Genomic DNA, 12,863 nt, shown 5'->3' on the forward strand with positions numbered 1-12,863 from the left:
AACCTGGATTTTATTCTGAGGGCGCCTCCAATAATTCTGACAATGTCAGATGGTCATCAAAACCGAAAACGATGTGTTGCGAAGGATACTTGAGGGACTACAGTAATCTCCCCTTTTTTCTGTTCCATTCGAGAATGAAGGAGAATGGAAAGAAGAATAAGTTTTAACGTCCCGTCACCAATATGGTGATTAGAAATGGGGTACGTTCCCGATTAATCTCAGCCCAGCATTACCCACATAAGCTAGTAAGCGAAGAGTTGGACATGGTAAAGTGCCGAGCCATGAAACTTAACACGTCACACAGTAAAAACGTTTATTTCTTTAACAGGTAGAATTTGAACAAACTCGTGTGAAGGAAAGAAAATCTGCAATGCAGACTTAGTATCTGATCAATTTTCGGTTGAAGTTTGAAATCGTGACACGTGGTATAGCTTCTGTCTCAAAATCAGTTCAGCGAAGCACAGTGTGAATTCCAGTACTACTAGAACAGACAGAAGCACATTTCAGTTAACAGGTGTTTCAAAACATACACATCACTCATCGATAAACATTTAGTTAACGTATAGCTTCGTATCTGTAAGCACAGCAGATGAGGACAGGCAATGATCAAGTCTGAAATAAAACATTTGCGTAAATCAGAGAAATATTATTTGAACTCATAAAGAGATGGCGATTGTCCCATTAAAATAACCAAACCTTGCGTTAAATATAATGGTTTTGAAGCCAAGAGTGACAGTATCACGGCACGCAGTTCGATTTTAAATTTTAGTAAATCAGGTTAGTTCTATCAAACAATGCATAAATAAAATTTAAACAAAAACTCCCACATGACGTCAACTAGAAATTCAGTTTACATTAATCCCGAGTACCAAATAAATTTCACAACACCGGTGCAAATAACGTTCATATATTACCAACAGGGTTCATATCTAAGGGCCAGGAATAAACGTGGCACAAACAATTTTAGCCATTTAAGTTAGCGAAGTTGGAATCGGTAAACCCTTTAAATAAAATCATGGTTAACACTAAACTAATACAATGTAACGCACATCTGATGGATCTATCCCAACACTGTTTACCTCTACATTTTCTACCTTCTACAGCTCTCTTTAATGCCATTGAAGCTATTCCCTAATATCCTAACAAATGTCCTATCATCTTGTACCGCCTTCTTGTCATTTTTTCCATATATTCCTTTTCTCGCCGATTCTCCAGAGAACCAGAGAAATTTCTCATTCCTTCTCTTATCGCTCTATCTAATTTACAGCATTCATCTGTGAAACCTACGTACAGCCGGCCGTTGTGGCCCAGTGGATCTAGGCGCTTCAGTCCAGAACCACACTGCTGCTACGATCTCAGTTTCGAATCCCGCCTCAGGCATGGATGTGCATGATGTCCTCAGGTTAGTCAGACTTAAGTAGTTCTAAGTCTAGGGGACTGATGACCTCAGATGTTGTCTCATAGTGCTTACAGCCATTTGAACCATTTTCCAACGTACATTCTCAGAATTTCTTCCTCACGTTATCACCTATGTTCGATAACGGTAGACTTTCTAGGTCAGAAATATCCATTTTTGCCAGTGCTGGTCTGCCATTTATGCCTTCCTTGCTACGTCGATCATGGGTTATTTGGCTGTATAGGTAGCAGAGTTCCGTAGCTTCATCATCTTCGTGATCACCAATCCTGATGTGAAGTTTCTCGCTTGTCTCATTTCTGCTACTTCTTATTACTTTCGACTTTCTTCGATTTACTCTCAGTCCACATTCTGTATTCATTAGACTGTTCATTCCATTCAGCAAATCCTGTAATTCTTCTTCATTTTCACTGAAGACAGCAATGTCATCAGCGAATCGTACCATTGATATCCTTTCGCCTTGAATTTTAATTCCACTCCTGAACCTTTCCTTTATTTCCATCATTGCTTCTTCATTGTACAGATTGAACAGTAGTGGCGAAAGACTGAACCCTTGTCTTACATCTTTTTAAATCCGAGTACTTCGGTCTTGGTCGTCCACTCTTATTATTCCCTGTTGTACATATTGTATGGTATTACCCGTTTCTCAATATAGCTTACCCCAACTTTTCTCATAATTTCGAACATCTTGCAGAGTTTTACATTGTTGAACGCTTTTCCCTGATCGACAAATCTTATGAACGCGTCTTCGTTTTCCTTGCTTCCTTTGTTTCAGTTATCAACTCCAACATCAGAACTGTCGATGTGATACAATTACCTTTCCTAAAGCCAAACTGATCGTCCTCTAATACATCCTAATTTTTTTCCATTCTTCTGTATATTGTTCTTGTTACCAACTTGGATGCATGAACAGTTTAGGTGATTGTGCCATAATTCTCGCTCTTGTCAGCTCTTGCACTCTTCTTAATTGTGTGGATGCTTCTTGTGTGTCTGTTGGTATATCGCTGACTCATCAATTTTTCTCATCAAAAGTGACTAGTTGTTCAGTTTGTACTTGCCCCAGTGATTTTAGAAATACGGATGGAATGTTATCTATCCTTTCTGCCGTATTCGATCTTAAGTCGTCCGAACATTTATAATTCTGGTTCTAATACTGGATTCCTTATCTTTTCCCTAACGACTTCTACTTCTTGTTCTATCATGTCACCAGCAAGTCGTTCCCCTCACAGATGTCTTCAATGTACTCCTTCCACCTATCCGCTCTCTCCCTGCATTTCACTGTTGAATTGCCATTGCACTCTTAATGTTACCAACGTTACTTTAATTGCAACAAGGGTTGTTTTTAGTTTTCTATATCCTGAGTTAGTCCTTCCTATTATAATTTCTTTTTCGATTTCTTTATATTTTCATTCTTGATCGCCTTGTATTTTTGTATTCGCGAATTTTTCTGAACATTTCTGTGCTTCCTTCTTTCATCGATCAACTGAAGTATTTATCCCTTTACCCAATTTTCTTCGCATTATCTTCTTTGTAGGCATGTTTTTCCTAACAACTTCTGTGATTGCTCTTTTCCCGTAAATTCTGTGGATAAAAGCAGCAAACAAAGCTCCAATTCTGATTTCCACCAAATCCGAGTAATATGCTTGTACAGTAGCAAATCACACTACCACTTAAATTGGTATTCAACTTTGGCAAATGCTCATCGGGTCCATTCCCTAAATGAGTGGGAGCACTTGTCCTTGCGTGGCTATACTGCAGTTATGGATGAAAAAGAATTGGGAATGGGCTGATATGCTCCACGGTGAAGTCAGCAGGGTACAGAGCGTGCATGCCGTCTGGCGCAACCGGTTCGTCTTATGCTTTCAAATGTTCAAATGTGTGTGAAATCTTATGGGACTTAACTACTAGGGTCATCAGTCCCTAAGCTTACATACTACTTAACCTAAATTATCCTAAGGACAAACACACCCACCCATGCCCGAGGGAGGACTCGAACCTGCACCGGGACCAGCCGCACAGTCCATGACTTCAGTGCCCTAGACCGCCCGACTAATCCCGTGAGGCGTCTTATGCTTTGCACGTCGCTTGAGTGCAACCTAAATGAAATACATTAAAATATTTTTGCTCAAAACCTTCTCTTTTTTGAGGAAACTTGTAATTCGGTCCCATAGCATTAAGGAAGGATGGGGAAGGAAATCGGGCGTGCCCTTTCAAAGCAACAATCCCGGCATTTGCTAGAAGCGATTTACGAAAACTACGGAAAGCGTAAATGAGGATGGTTGGACTTGAGCCTTCGTTCTCCCAAATTGGAATCCAGTGTGCTAACCACTAAGCCACTGTAAGTACGCTGTTTAGGTTTTTATATTGGTAACGCCACATAGCACTCTGTATGAAAATCAGGCTGTGCTGTGTGCAGTCTGTGGCTAGTTTGCATTGCTGTCTGCCATTGTACTATTGGGCAGCTGGATGTTAACAGCACGTAGCGTTGTGCAGTTGGAGGTGAGCCGCCAGCAGTGGTGGATGTGGGGAGAGAGATGGTGGGGTTTTGAAATTTGTAAGACTGGATGTCATGAACTGCTATGTATATTATGATTTTTCACACTATTAAGGTAAATACATTGTTTGTTCTCTATTAAAATCTTTCATTTGCTAACTAGGCCTATCAGTAGTTAGTGCCTTCTGTAGTTTGAATCTTTTATTTAGCTGGCAGTTGTGGTACTCGCTGTATTGCAGCAGTTCGAGTAACGAATATTTTTGTGAGGTAAGTGTTTTGTGAAAGGTATAGGTTAATGTTAGTCAGGGCCACTCTTTTGTAGGGGTTATTGAAAGTCAGATTGCGTTGCACTAAAAATATTGTGTGACAGTTTAAGCACAGTCATGTATAATTTTTCAAAAGGGACTTTTCATATGGCGACCCTGCCAGGCTACCTAGGTTCTGGGATCTTCTGATTTTTTCTTGTAGTTTGTGTAATTAGTGTAACCTTTGTTTATTGCTAATGCATAATTGTAGAGAGAATTTCCTTTGTAGCTGTAGTTTTTCAGTCTTGTACAGTATAACAGTTGTGGCATGCATACAGATTTGCACCAAGTATTTCGCAGCTGCGCTTGCAATTAACTAGATATTATTTTCAGTGATATGTTAAAGTGTTTTCTTATTTTTGCTCTTCAAATTGTGCTTTTCTGTGTTATCGTGTGAAATATTGTGACAATAAAAACGTAATACTAGGCTCCAAAGTAAACTGAGAAATGACAATGAAGACGAAAGCAGTGTGTTAGCGACACCGAGTAATGAATTAACTAATGTTCAAAGTAGTAATTTGGTAATTGTGCACAAGGAAATGGAGCGGGCTGCAAACAATGGTGTAGACAGTGAAACAATTAGTGAACAGGGAAACCTTATCGATCGATCGGTCGGCAACAGCTTGCCTCAGGAATCCAAAATGACAGGACACAATCTTGCAAATACTGTAGATTTAGGGTTTGCATCCTCACCGTTTTCTCAAATAAGTCAAAACACATTTTCTGCTTTTCAAACTGCGAATGTTGCCAATTCAAATGCATTGCCGAATAGCACTGAGGAACATGTTTCAGACACCAGTGCATTGTTATTACAATTAATGCAACAAATGGGACAAAAGCATCAAAAGTTAGACATAATGGAACAAAATCTTCAAAAGTTAGACACAATGGAACAAAATCAGAGACAAACACAGCAAAAACTTCAAAAGTTAGACACAATGGAACAAAATCAGAGACAAACACAGCAACAGCTAGACACAGTGGAACAAAATCAGAGACAAACACAGTAAAAGTTTCAAAAGTTACACACCACACTTGAACAAACACGTGAAGATTTAACTACTGAGTTACATAACATGAATCGAAATGTCAAAAAGTCTGTAATGACGTAAAAACACAGATTTGTGAGCATTTTCAACCTATTTTTTCGCGGCATGAAAATGCATTACAGAATCACGAAGCAGCCATAAAAGAACTGCAAACTATTGTTCATGAAAATCATGAGACCTTGCAAGCTAAAATTGACTCAGTTGCATCTACAGATTCAGTTACGCAACTTGCAAAAACTCAAGAAAACTTAAAGGACGTGTAGATACTCTGAAAATTGGTTCAGAAAGACACATGGAGGAAATTAGTTCATTATCAGAGAAAGTAGTTGAACTTTTGGATCAGCTAAATAATTTATCTACAAAGGTAGATGATGATCTGAATGGCACAAGACCTGTAGCCATCGCTGACACAGAAGAGTATGAACAAATTAAGAAATTCAAACAAAATCAGAATCAAATTAATACGCAACACCAAAGAGAAATCCGGGAAGTACAAGATCAGCTGGCGCAGGTAATACAAGAATTACGTATTTCAGAGGACACTCACGCCCCAATACGGGAAAGGGACATAGAAATACGGAACAGCCACAAAATAATAACACAGCGCACTTCGGAATTTATGAAAGAAATTGGCGAGGTACACCGAATTTTGAGATGGAACCGCCGAAACGACGTAACAATGACCGACATGCGACTCGCTGACATGATGATTTTGACTATAAGCTGTTCTTTACTACACATAAATTCAAAACATTTAAGAATTCTGGCAACGACATTCATCCACAAGCATGGCTCCATCAATTCTCTCATTGTTTTCCTCCCAACTGGTCATTAGAGCACAGATTAGAATTTATGTGTTGCTACTTAGAGAATGAACCAGCTGTAAGAATGCGATCGGTCATTCACGATTGCCCACAGTGAAGGAGAATTTTACCATGCCTTCAACTCAGCATATTGGTCTCAAGCCACACAAGACCGAGTAAAACATGGCATCATAATGATGAAACATTTCGAACAATCTGAATTTTCCAATCTTGTGAAATATTTTGAAGACATGTTGCACAAGAATCAGTACCTGTCAAACCCAAACAGCCCCTCAGAACTCATCCACATTTGCTTAATCAAATTACCTGAACATTTACGACATATTATTTTGACAGGACGTTGCAAAGACGACATTGAAGCTTTTCAGGGACTGTTACAAGAATTAGAAATTGACACAGCCAGTCGCGGGATGCGAAAACAGGAAAACAATCACTACAGGTCACATCCGTCACAATTCCGTGACGACAGAAACAATAACTGGACACGACAAGTCTATTCTTACAACGCAAATCGTGACCAAAACAGACACCACCCATATGACAACCACTGGCAGAGGAATAATAGTTACAGAGAAAGATCGCATTTCCGTAGTAATGAATATGACACAGATTACCATAGAAACAGACAATATGGGAACCAAAACAATTATTATCAAGGGAGACAGAATAACTTCAGACGCAACAGTTCAGCACGCAGTTACGATTCCGGGAGAAATTCTCCATTACATGACCAACAAACAAGAAACTACGTAAACTACCAACAAAACGACGGACCTGAATTCCATCAGAACTGGCGGGATTCAAACAGAGCAGGGCACTTTCGACAAGGTGAATTGTAGAAGTTAGTTCTCCTAATCCCAGTAACGACGTGCGCCAACAAAGAAACAGACAATGACTCGGACCGCAGGCAGCCACGTGCGCCTGCTGGCTCAGGGAAAAATAACATAGACGCTAACCTTGAGAAAAATTCCAGTATTCCTTACCGACGTATACGACATGATAATTCCATTGAAGCTCGAGTTTTGCATAGTAGGAAGAGTAAAGGCTTGCACCACATTTCACATGTAAAACCGTTTATTGAAAGATAATCTGCTTTATAACATTGTCTTTGCCATAAAACTTTTCACTTTACATTACTAGTATGCTTTGTCAGACTTAGAATCTGTTAACAAGCAACAACGTTTGAGGTTAAATATCCAGTCAAGAACCAAGAGAAATTATTTAACAGAAATTACGAATCCATTGTTATAGTGAGCAGATGACACAGTGTTTTATTTGTACATTCTTGCTTGTTAGTTCCACTATCACGTAACGACTATAAGGATCACATACTTAGAACATATACCGGCAACGCTAATGAGATTTTCATGCAACATTTTGGTTTACTTGAAAAGACATTCTTTATTTGAAGTACTTTCTGTGGAATTAAAGATGACTTAGCATTTGGTTTCTTTGACAGCTACACGATTATATCATGACGCTACTAATGAGTGACAATTTACAGTGTTGCTTTTGCAGTGTTTATGTTTTATATCTGCACAGTTTTTTCTGAATTCTTCTGTAAAGTAAAACATGTTTTAGTAGCAACTTTTGTGGTATAGCTACAATGAGACTGCCTTTTCTGTAACACAACAATACGTTACAGCACAGTACTTTCTTCATCACGGCAATAAGCATAATAACTAAGATATCTATACGCAAAGCATTTCACTTTTGTTTATCATGAGGTAAGTACATTGGCTTCTGCTGAACTTAGCTTTCGGAGGACAATAACTACGACACTTCCACAGAGATTATCTTACAACAAGACGCACATTTAGAGCTACAGGACACGTATTTGAGTGATTAATTTTGCACTTAAATCATTTATTTTTAAAGATATTTGAAGTACAATGATACAAAGGTTTTCCGTGATACATTTCATTCCATTGCTGTAATCTGTAACACCTGAGGGTATAATTACATTAATCCTCAAGCGGGTACACACTTACTTTATGTACCATGTGTTTGGCAAGCACAAGGAGCCCTAGCTAATATGGTATTGGCTTATACAACTTTACACATCGGTACCATATTTCTCTAACACACAAATTACACAGCTATCTGATCATTTAACTGAGAGATAATTTTTTTTTTTACTACATCAGTGACACATGTTTACGCAATTACACAGTTGGGTAACTTCACACTTATGAAATTGTATTTTGCCTGTACTTTGTGAACTGTTCATTTTTTTTCGGAACCATTGTGATACTATGAGAGCTTTGAATGATGTATTTGGTAAGGGAGCATGAGTTTAAAGTACGTTGAGGTAGATGACACTATTGAAATGAGCAGAGAATTTTTTTTAGGTTTTGACATTATTGCAGAAAGCTACGACGTTTTTGAGATTTGACTGAGGTGTTATGATGTTATTTTCAGGATGACGATGTGTATCATGCTGTTGAGGTATGTTTATGATCGATAAGCTGATGATATATGAGGAATTTGATTATGCTATGTATTTATTATGATGAAATATTGAAGAGGAGTCGATGAATATGTATATGTGTAATAAGGTAAGGAATAATGAGTGGTGGTTAGGGACTCTGGTTTGTGGAAAAGGATGTTGGAAACCAAGAATCGTACTTTAAGAGTTATGAAATGTGTGTAAATGCGTGAATGTACCACATTGCTGACGAAAATTTTTTGGACACTGTTTTATTTACAAGATTTTGCTTCTGCAGATTTGTAACGCAAATATTTCGACCTGTGAAATTTTATTGGTATCCAACTGTCACTGTAGCGGAAACTGACGTCGTAAATATTTCGGTAGGTCACTGTAAGCACCCACCTGCCCGACAGTTGCCTGGAAAAAAGCCATTAGTGTGTGCCTTTCAGAGGCACAGGTGGAAGAAAAAAAAAAAAAGAGGCCACTATCCTCACTATTGACATTCCTTTGTAGAAAGCATCGTAAATACGACACCCTCAAACTTGAAAACGTGATTACACTGTAGAGTTCTTAATTTATGATATTTACTGCAATGAAATGATGAGAAACATTTCATGTCTATTGTCTTGCTAGTTGAAAGATTGTTTACTGCATTATGAAATGCCATGTGGCTAACGAATGATGTTTCATGCCTTCCTTTGTACATATTTGCTCATTTTCTTTAATATCTAGTTTCTAGCTGCACTGCAGCATTGGTTATTATAAAATTTAATGGATGTACTAATATCACTATTTTCTCTCTACAGACCCAGTAAAGAATACGTTTCTCATATACTTTCTTAGAAAAGAGAGCACAAATAGACATTTCCCTTTACAGGAATTGCATAAATAATTTTTTTTAATGACTTGGTAACTTTCTTGCAGAGTAAGTTTTTGTGATGCATCACTCTAGTGTTAAGATGTGACATAGGTATTAGACATGGCCATTTTTAGTGTAATATTTTTTCTGCTTGTGCTATGTCATGTTTAGATGTAAGTTATTGCATTTGCTGCTGCTGTTTGCCAGGCATAGTGCTACTAAATTTCACTTTACATTACTTTGTTAAGCCAGTTTTACTACAAATTTATTTTTCTTGTTTGTTGCACATTGACTTAAATTAGTTGTAATATTGCATTTGCTTTGCTAACTTATGCTACTTGCTGTGCCATTTGTATTTTTTTATCATTGGTGTTTGTGTTAATTGTTTTGTGCTGCTGCATTGCCTCATTCCTTAGTTTAGCATCTGAGCTCAGTAGATTTAAGTTAGCTTAAGATGGGGTAGGCTATATGAGAGAACGAGTTGTGATGAATTGGAAGAAATGCATTGAGAAGCTATAAGATAATGGTTTGGCCAAAAAAAGTATTTTGAAAGAGGATATGAGCAAAAAAAGTAGGGTTTAGGGACAACAGGTTTAGGTAGGATTTTCTTCGAAATAATGATGAGGTAAGATAATGGAAAATAAATAATTAGATGAGAAATATGTGAACATAAAAATACAGAAAGCATGCTTGGGTAGGATTTTTTTGGTGGAAACAAATGTTGAAATGAGACGAAAGATCTATGGAATGAAGTTTTAAGTTGGACTGCAGTACCAAATGTTACACTGAAAACAAACTCTGCCATTTCCTCTTGTGTTATTGTGCTATGTGTTTGTGTACTCTTGTATATTTGTGTTTTTCCTGTCTTTATGTGTTTAGCTGATATGAGTTATGTTGTGGAATTTTCAAATAATATGTTATTTTCTTTGTAAAGATGTTTAGACATTATTTATTCTGTTTTGTTTTAATGCTCATGTGTGAAGCTGATGTTTCAAAAGTTATTCTGATCTTTTGCGTATGAACTTATGTCATAATTCCTGTAACACTGATGTGTATGTTATTTCGATTCTTTTGTAAAGCCTGTACTACAAATCTTATCTGTATTATTATGTTTTTAATGGTGTATTTTGTACCTTTGTAATATATTCTTATGTTATAAAATTGTAATTGACACCAGTTCATTAAATTAAGTAACTTGTAAGTTCCATTTCACTGCACACGTTTCTGTTGGTCATAGTACATGGACAATATGTGAGAAGTAGGGGCTGTTAGTGTTTGCACATGTGTTAAAAATTCAGCAAGGGACTGGATAACAGCATTGCTGGTTCTAAGGACAATTCCAAAAACTTTGTGAGTGCACAGGTGGTGGTTATGGACTTGCTATATTGTCTGCAAGACTCTTCGATCGTGATTGTGCACCTGCACAGTCGCAGCAGATGGCTGCTGGCCATCTCTACAAGGACTACAGTGGGTCTACACCTTTGCTGACTCACCAATACCATTATTTCTACAAGGGCTGCAGTGGGTCTGCACCTCTGGTGGCCCACCAATACCATAATCTCTACTAGGACTACAGTGGGTCTGCTCTGTGATGACCTACCTACCAATATTCTTCAAAACTTCGACTGACTCTGCTGTGGATTTGCTCTGTTGTGGCTCATTACCTGTCTGCATGTCAAGAGTCACCACTGTCTTTCCGTCGGAAGGACAACACTACTTCTTCAAGACTGCATGGAAATCCACTACTTCCGTGTGCATGTTCTTTTACTGCTCAGACTTTGAGAAAAACACTGCAGTTTTACTGTGATAAACGATCAGGACTGTCTTTATGGACTGTGAGAAAATTTTAGCTTTTGACCAACTTTGTATCAATAAGTGAGTGCATTTGATTTCTTTGTTATTGTAATTGTGAAAAATTTTTAACAAATATGTATTGGCCAGTGCCCAAAACAGTTTGTGAAATTTTTTGTGGGGAGCATGGGGGTATGTAAGTACGCTGTTAAGGTTTTTATATTGGTAACGCCACGCAGCGCTCTGTGCTGTGTGGAGTCTGTGGCTAGTTTGCATTGTTGTCTGCCATTGTACTATTGGGCAGCTGGATGTTAACAGCGCGTAGCGTTGCGCAGTTGGAGGTGAGCCGCCACCAGTGGTGGATGTGGGGAGAGAGATGGCGGAGTTTTGAAATTTGTATGACTGGATGTCATGAACTGCTATGTATATTATGATTTTTCAACACTATTACTTTAAACACATTGTTTGTTCTCTATTAAAATCTTTCATTTGCTAACTATGCCTATCAGTAGTTAGTGCCTTCCGTAGTTTGAATCTTTTATTTAGCTGGCAGTGGTGGCGCTCGCTGTATTGCAGTAGTTCGAGTAACGAAGATTTTTGTGAGGTAAGTGATTTGTGAAAGGTATAGGTTAATGTTAGTCAGGGCCATTCTTTTGTAGGTATTATTGAAAGTCAGATTGCGTTGCGCTAAAATTATTGTGTGTCAGTTTAAGCACAGTCATGTATAATTTTTCAAAGGGGACGTTTCAGTAAATGAGGATGGTCGGACTTGAGCCTTCGTTCTCCCAAATTGGAATCCGGTGTGGTAACCACTGCGCCACCTCACTCGGTAGGCGTAATTGACCGGAGTGATAGATAATTGAAAACTGAGGATCTTTCGTCATGTACGGGGTTCGCAAACGCACATTTCCCTAAGAATGAAGAAAGAAACTCTTATGACTATCCCTTACATGTCAGTAAGGTGGATGATGGTGAACAAAACCAGGCTGTCACAGCGACCAGCGCATTTGTCTATGAGCGGAGAAACCGTTTTCTATACTTGAACGAATCTGTTTTTGTTACTTGTATTTATTCCCGTATCGGACTGGTTCGAATAAGAGATTTAATAAGGTAACAGGAAAGGTAAATAGATTTCTCACACGTCTTGTTAATAAAGAATTAAAATTTTAGTCCGGATCGCTTTATAACGGCCCTTTCACACATTCAGTTACACGTCCTCACTTTCCCTCGAACAACTGCATGAATGGTACTAGATACATAAACACTCAAAGCAAATATACCTGCGGAACATGAACATGTAGTGAATGGAATCTTCTCGCTTCTATATTGTTCCTTCTAGAAACTAGCCAGAAATGGACTTGATTTACATTTAATGATTCGTTTGTAGGAACTAAGTTTGATGCGTACCTGACATCCAATATCACAGGCAGAAAAATAAGTGTTGCTATGAATCGTTATTGCATTCACGTGGTTGGATAATTTCTGCTCGGTTTCAACCCGAAAATAAGCTGTGCTATTTTGAATTCTCAAAAGAAAATTCTTTTTCACCCCTGACCGTAAACAAGTATCACGCCGTTGACTGTCAGTAGGCCCTCGTGACAAATTTGCAGCAATGTTTCTCAGAGTTGTTTTTATACAACGAGTTTTAAAATTTTAACTAATAAAAGTCTGTTCAGAAAATTTTTTGTCTACGTTA

Source organism: Schistocerca piceifrons, chromosome 2, assembly GCF_021461385.2.
Source record: "Schistocerca piceifrons isolate TAMUIC-IGC-003096 chromosome 2, iqSchPice1.1, whole genome shotgun sequence".
In the NCBI taxonomy this organism is placed as follows: Eukaryota; Metazoa; Arthropoda; class Insecta; order Orthoptera; family Acrididae; genus Schistocerca; species Schistocerca piceifrons.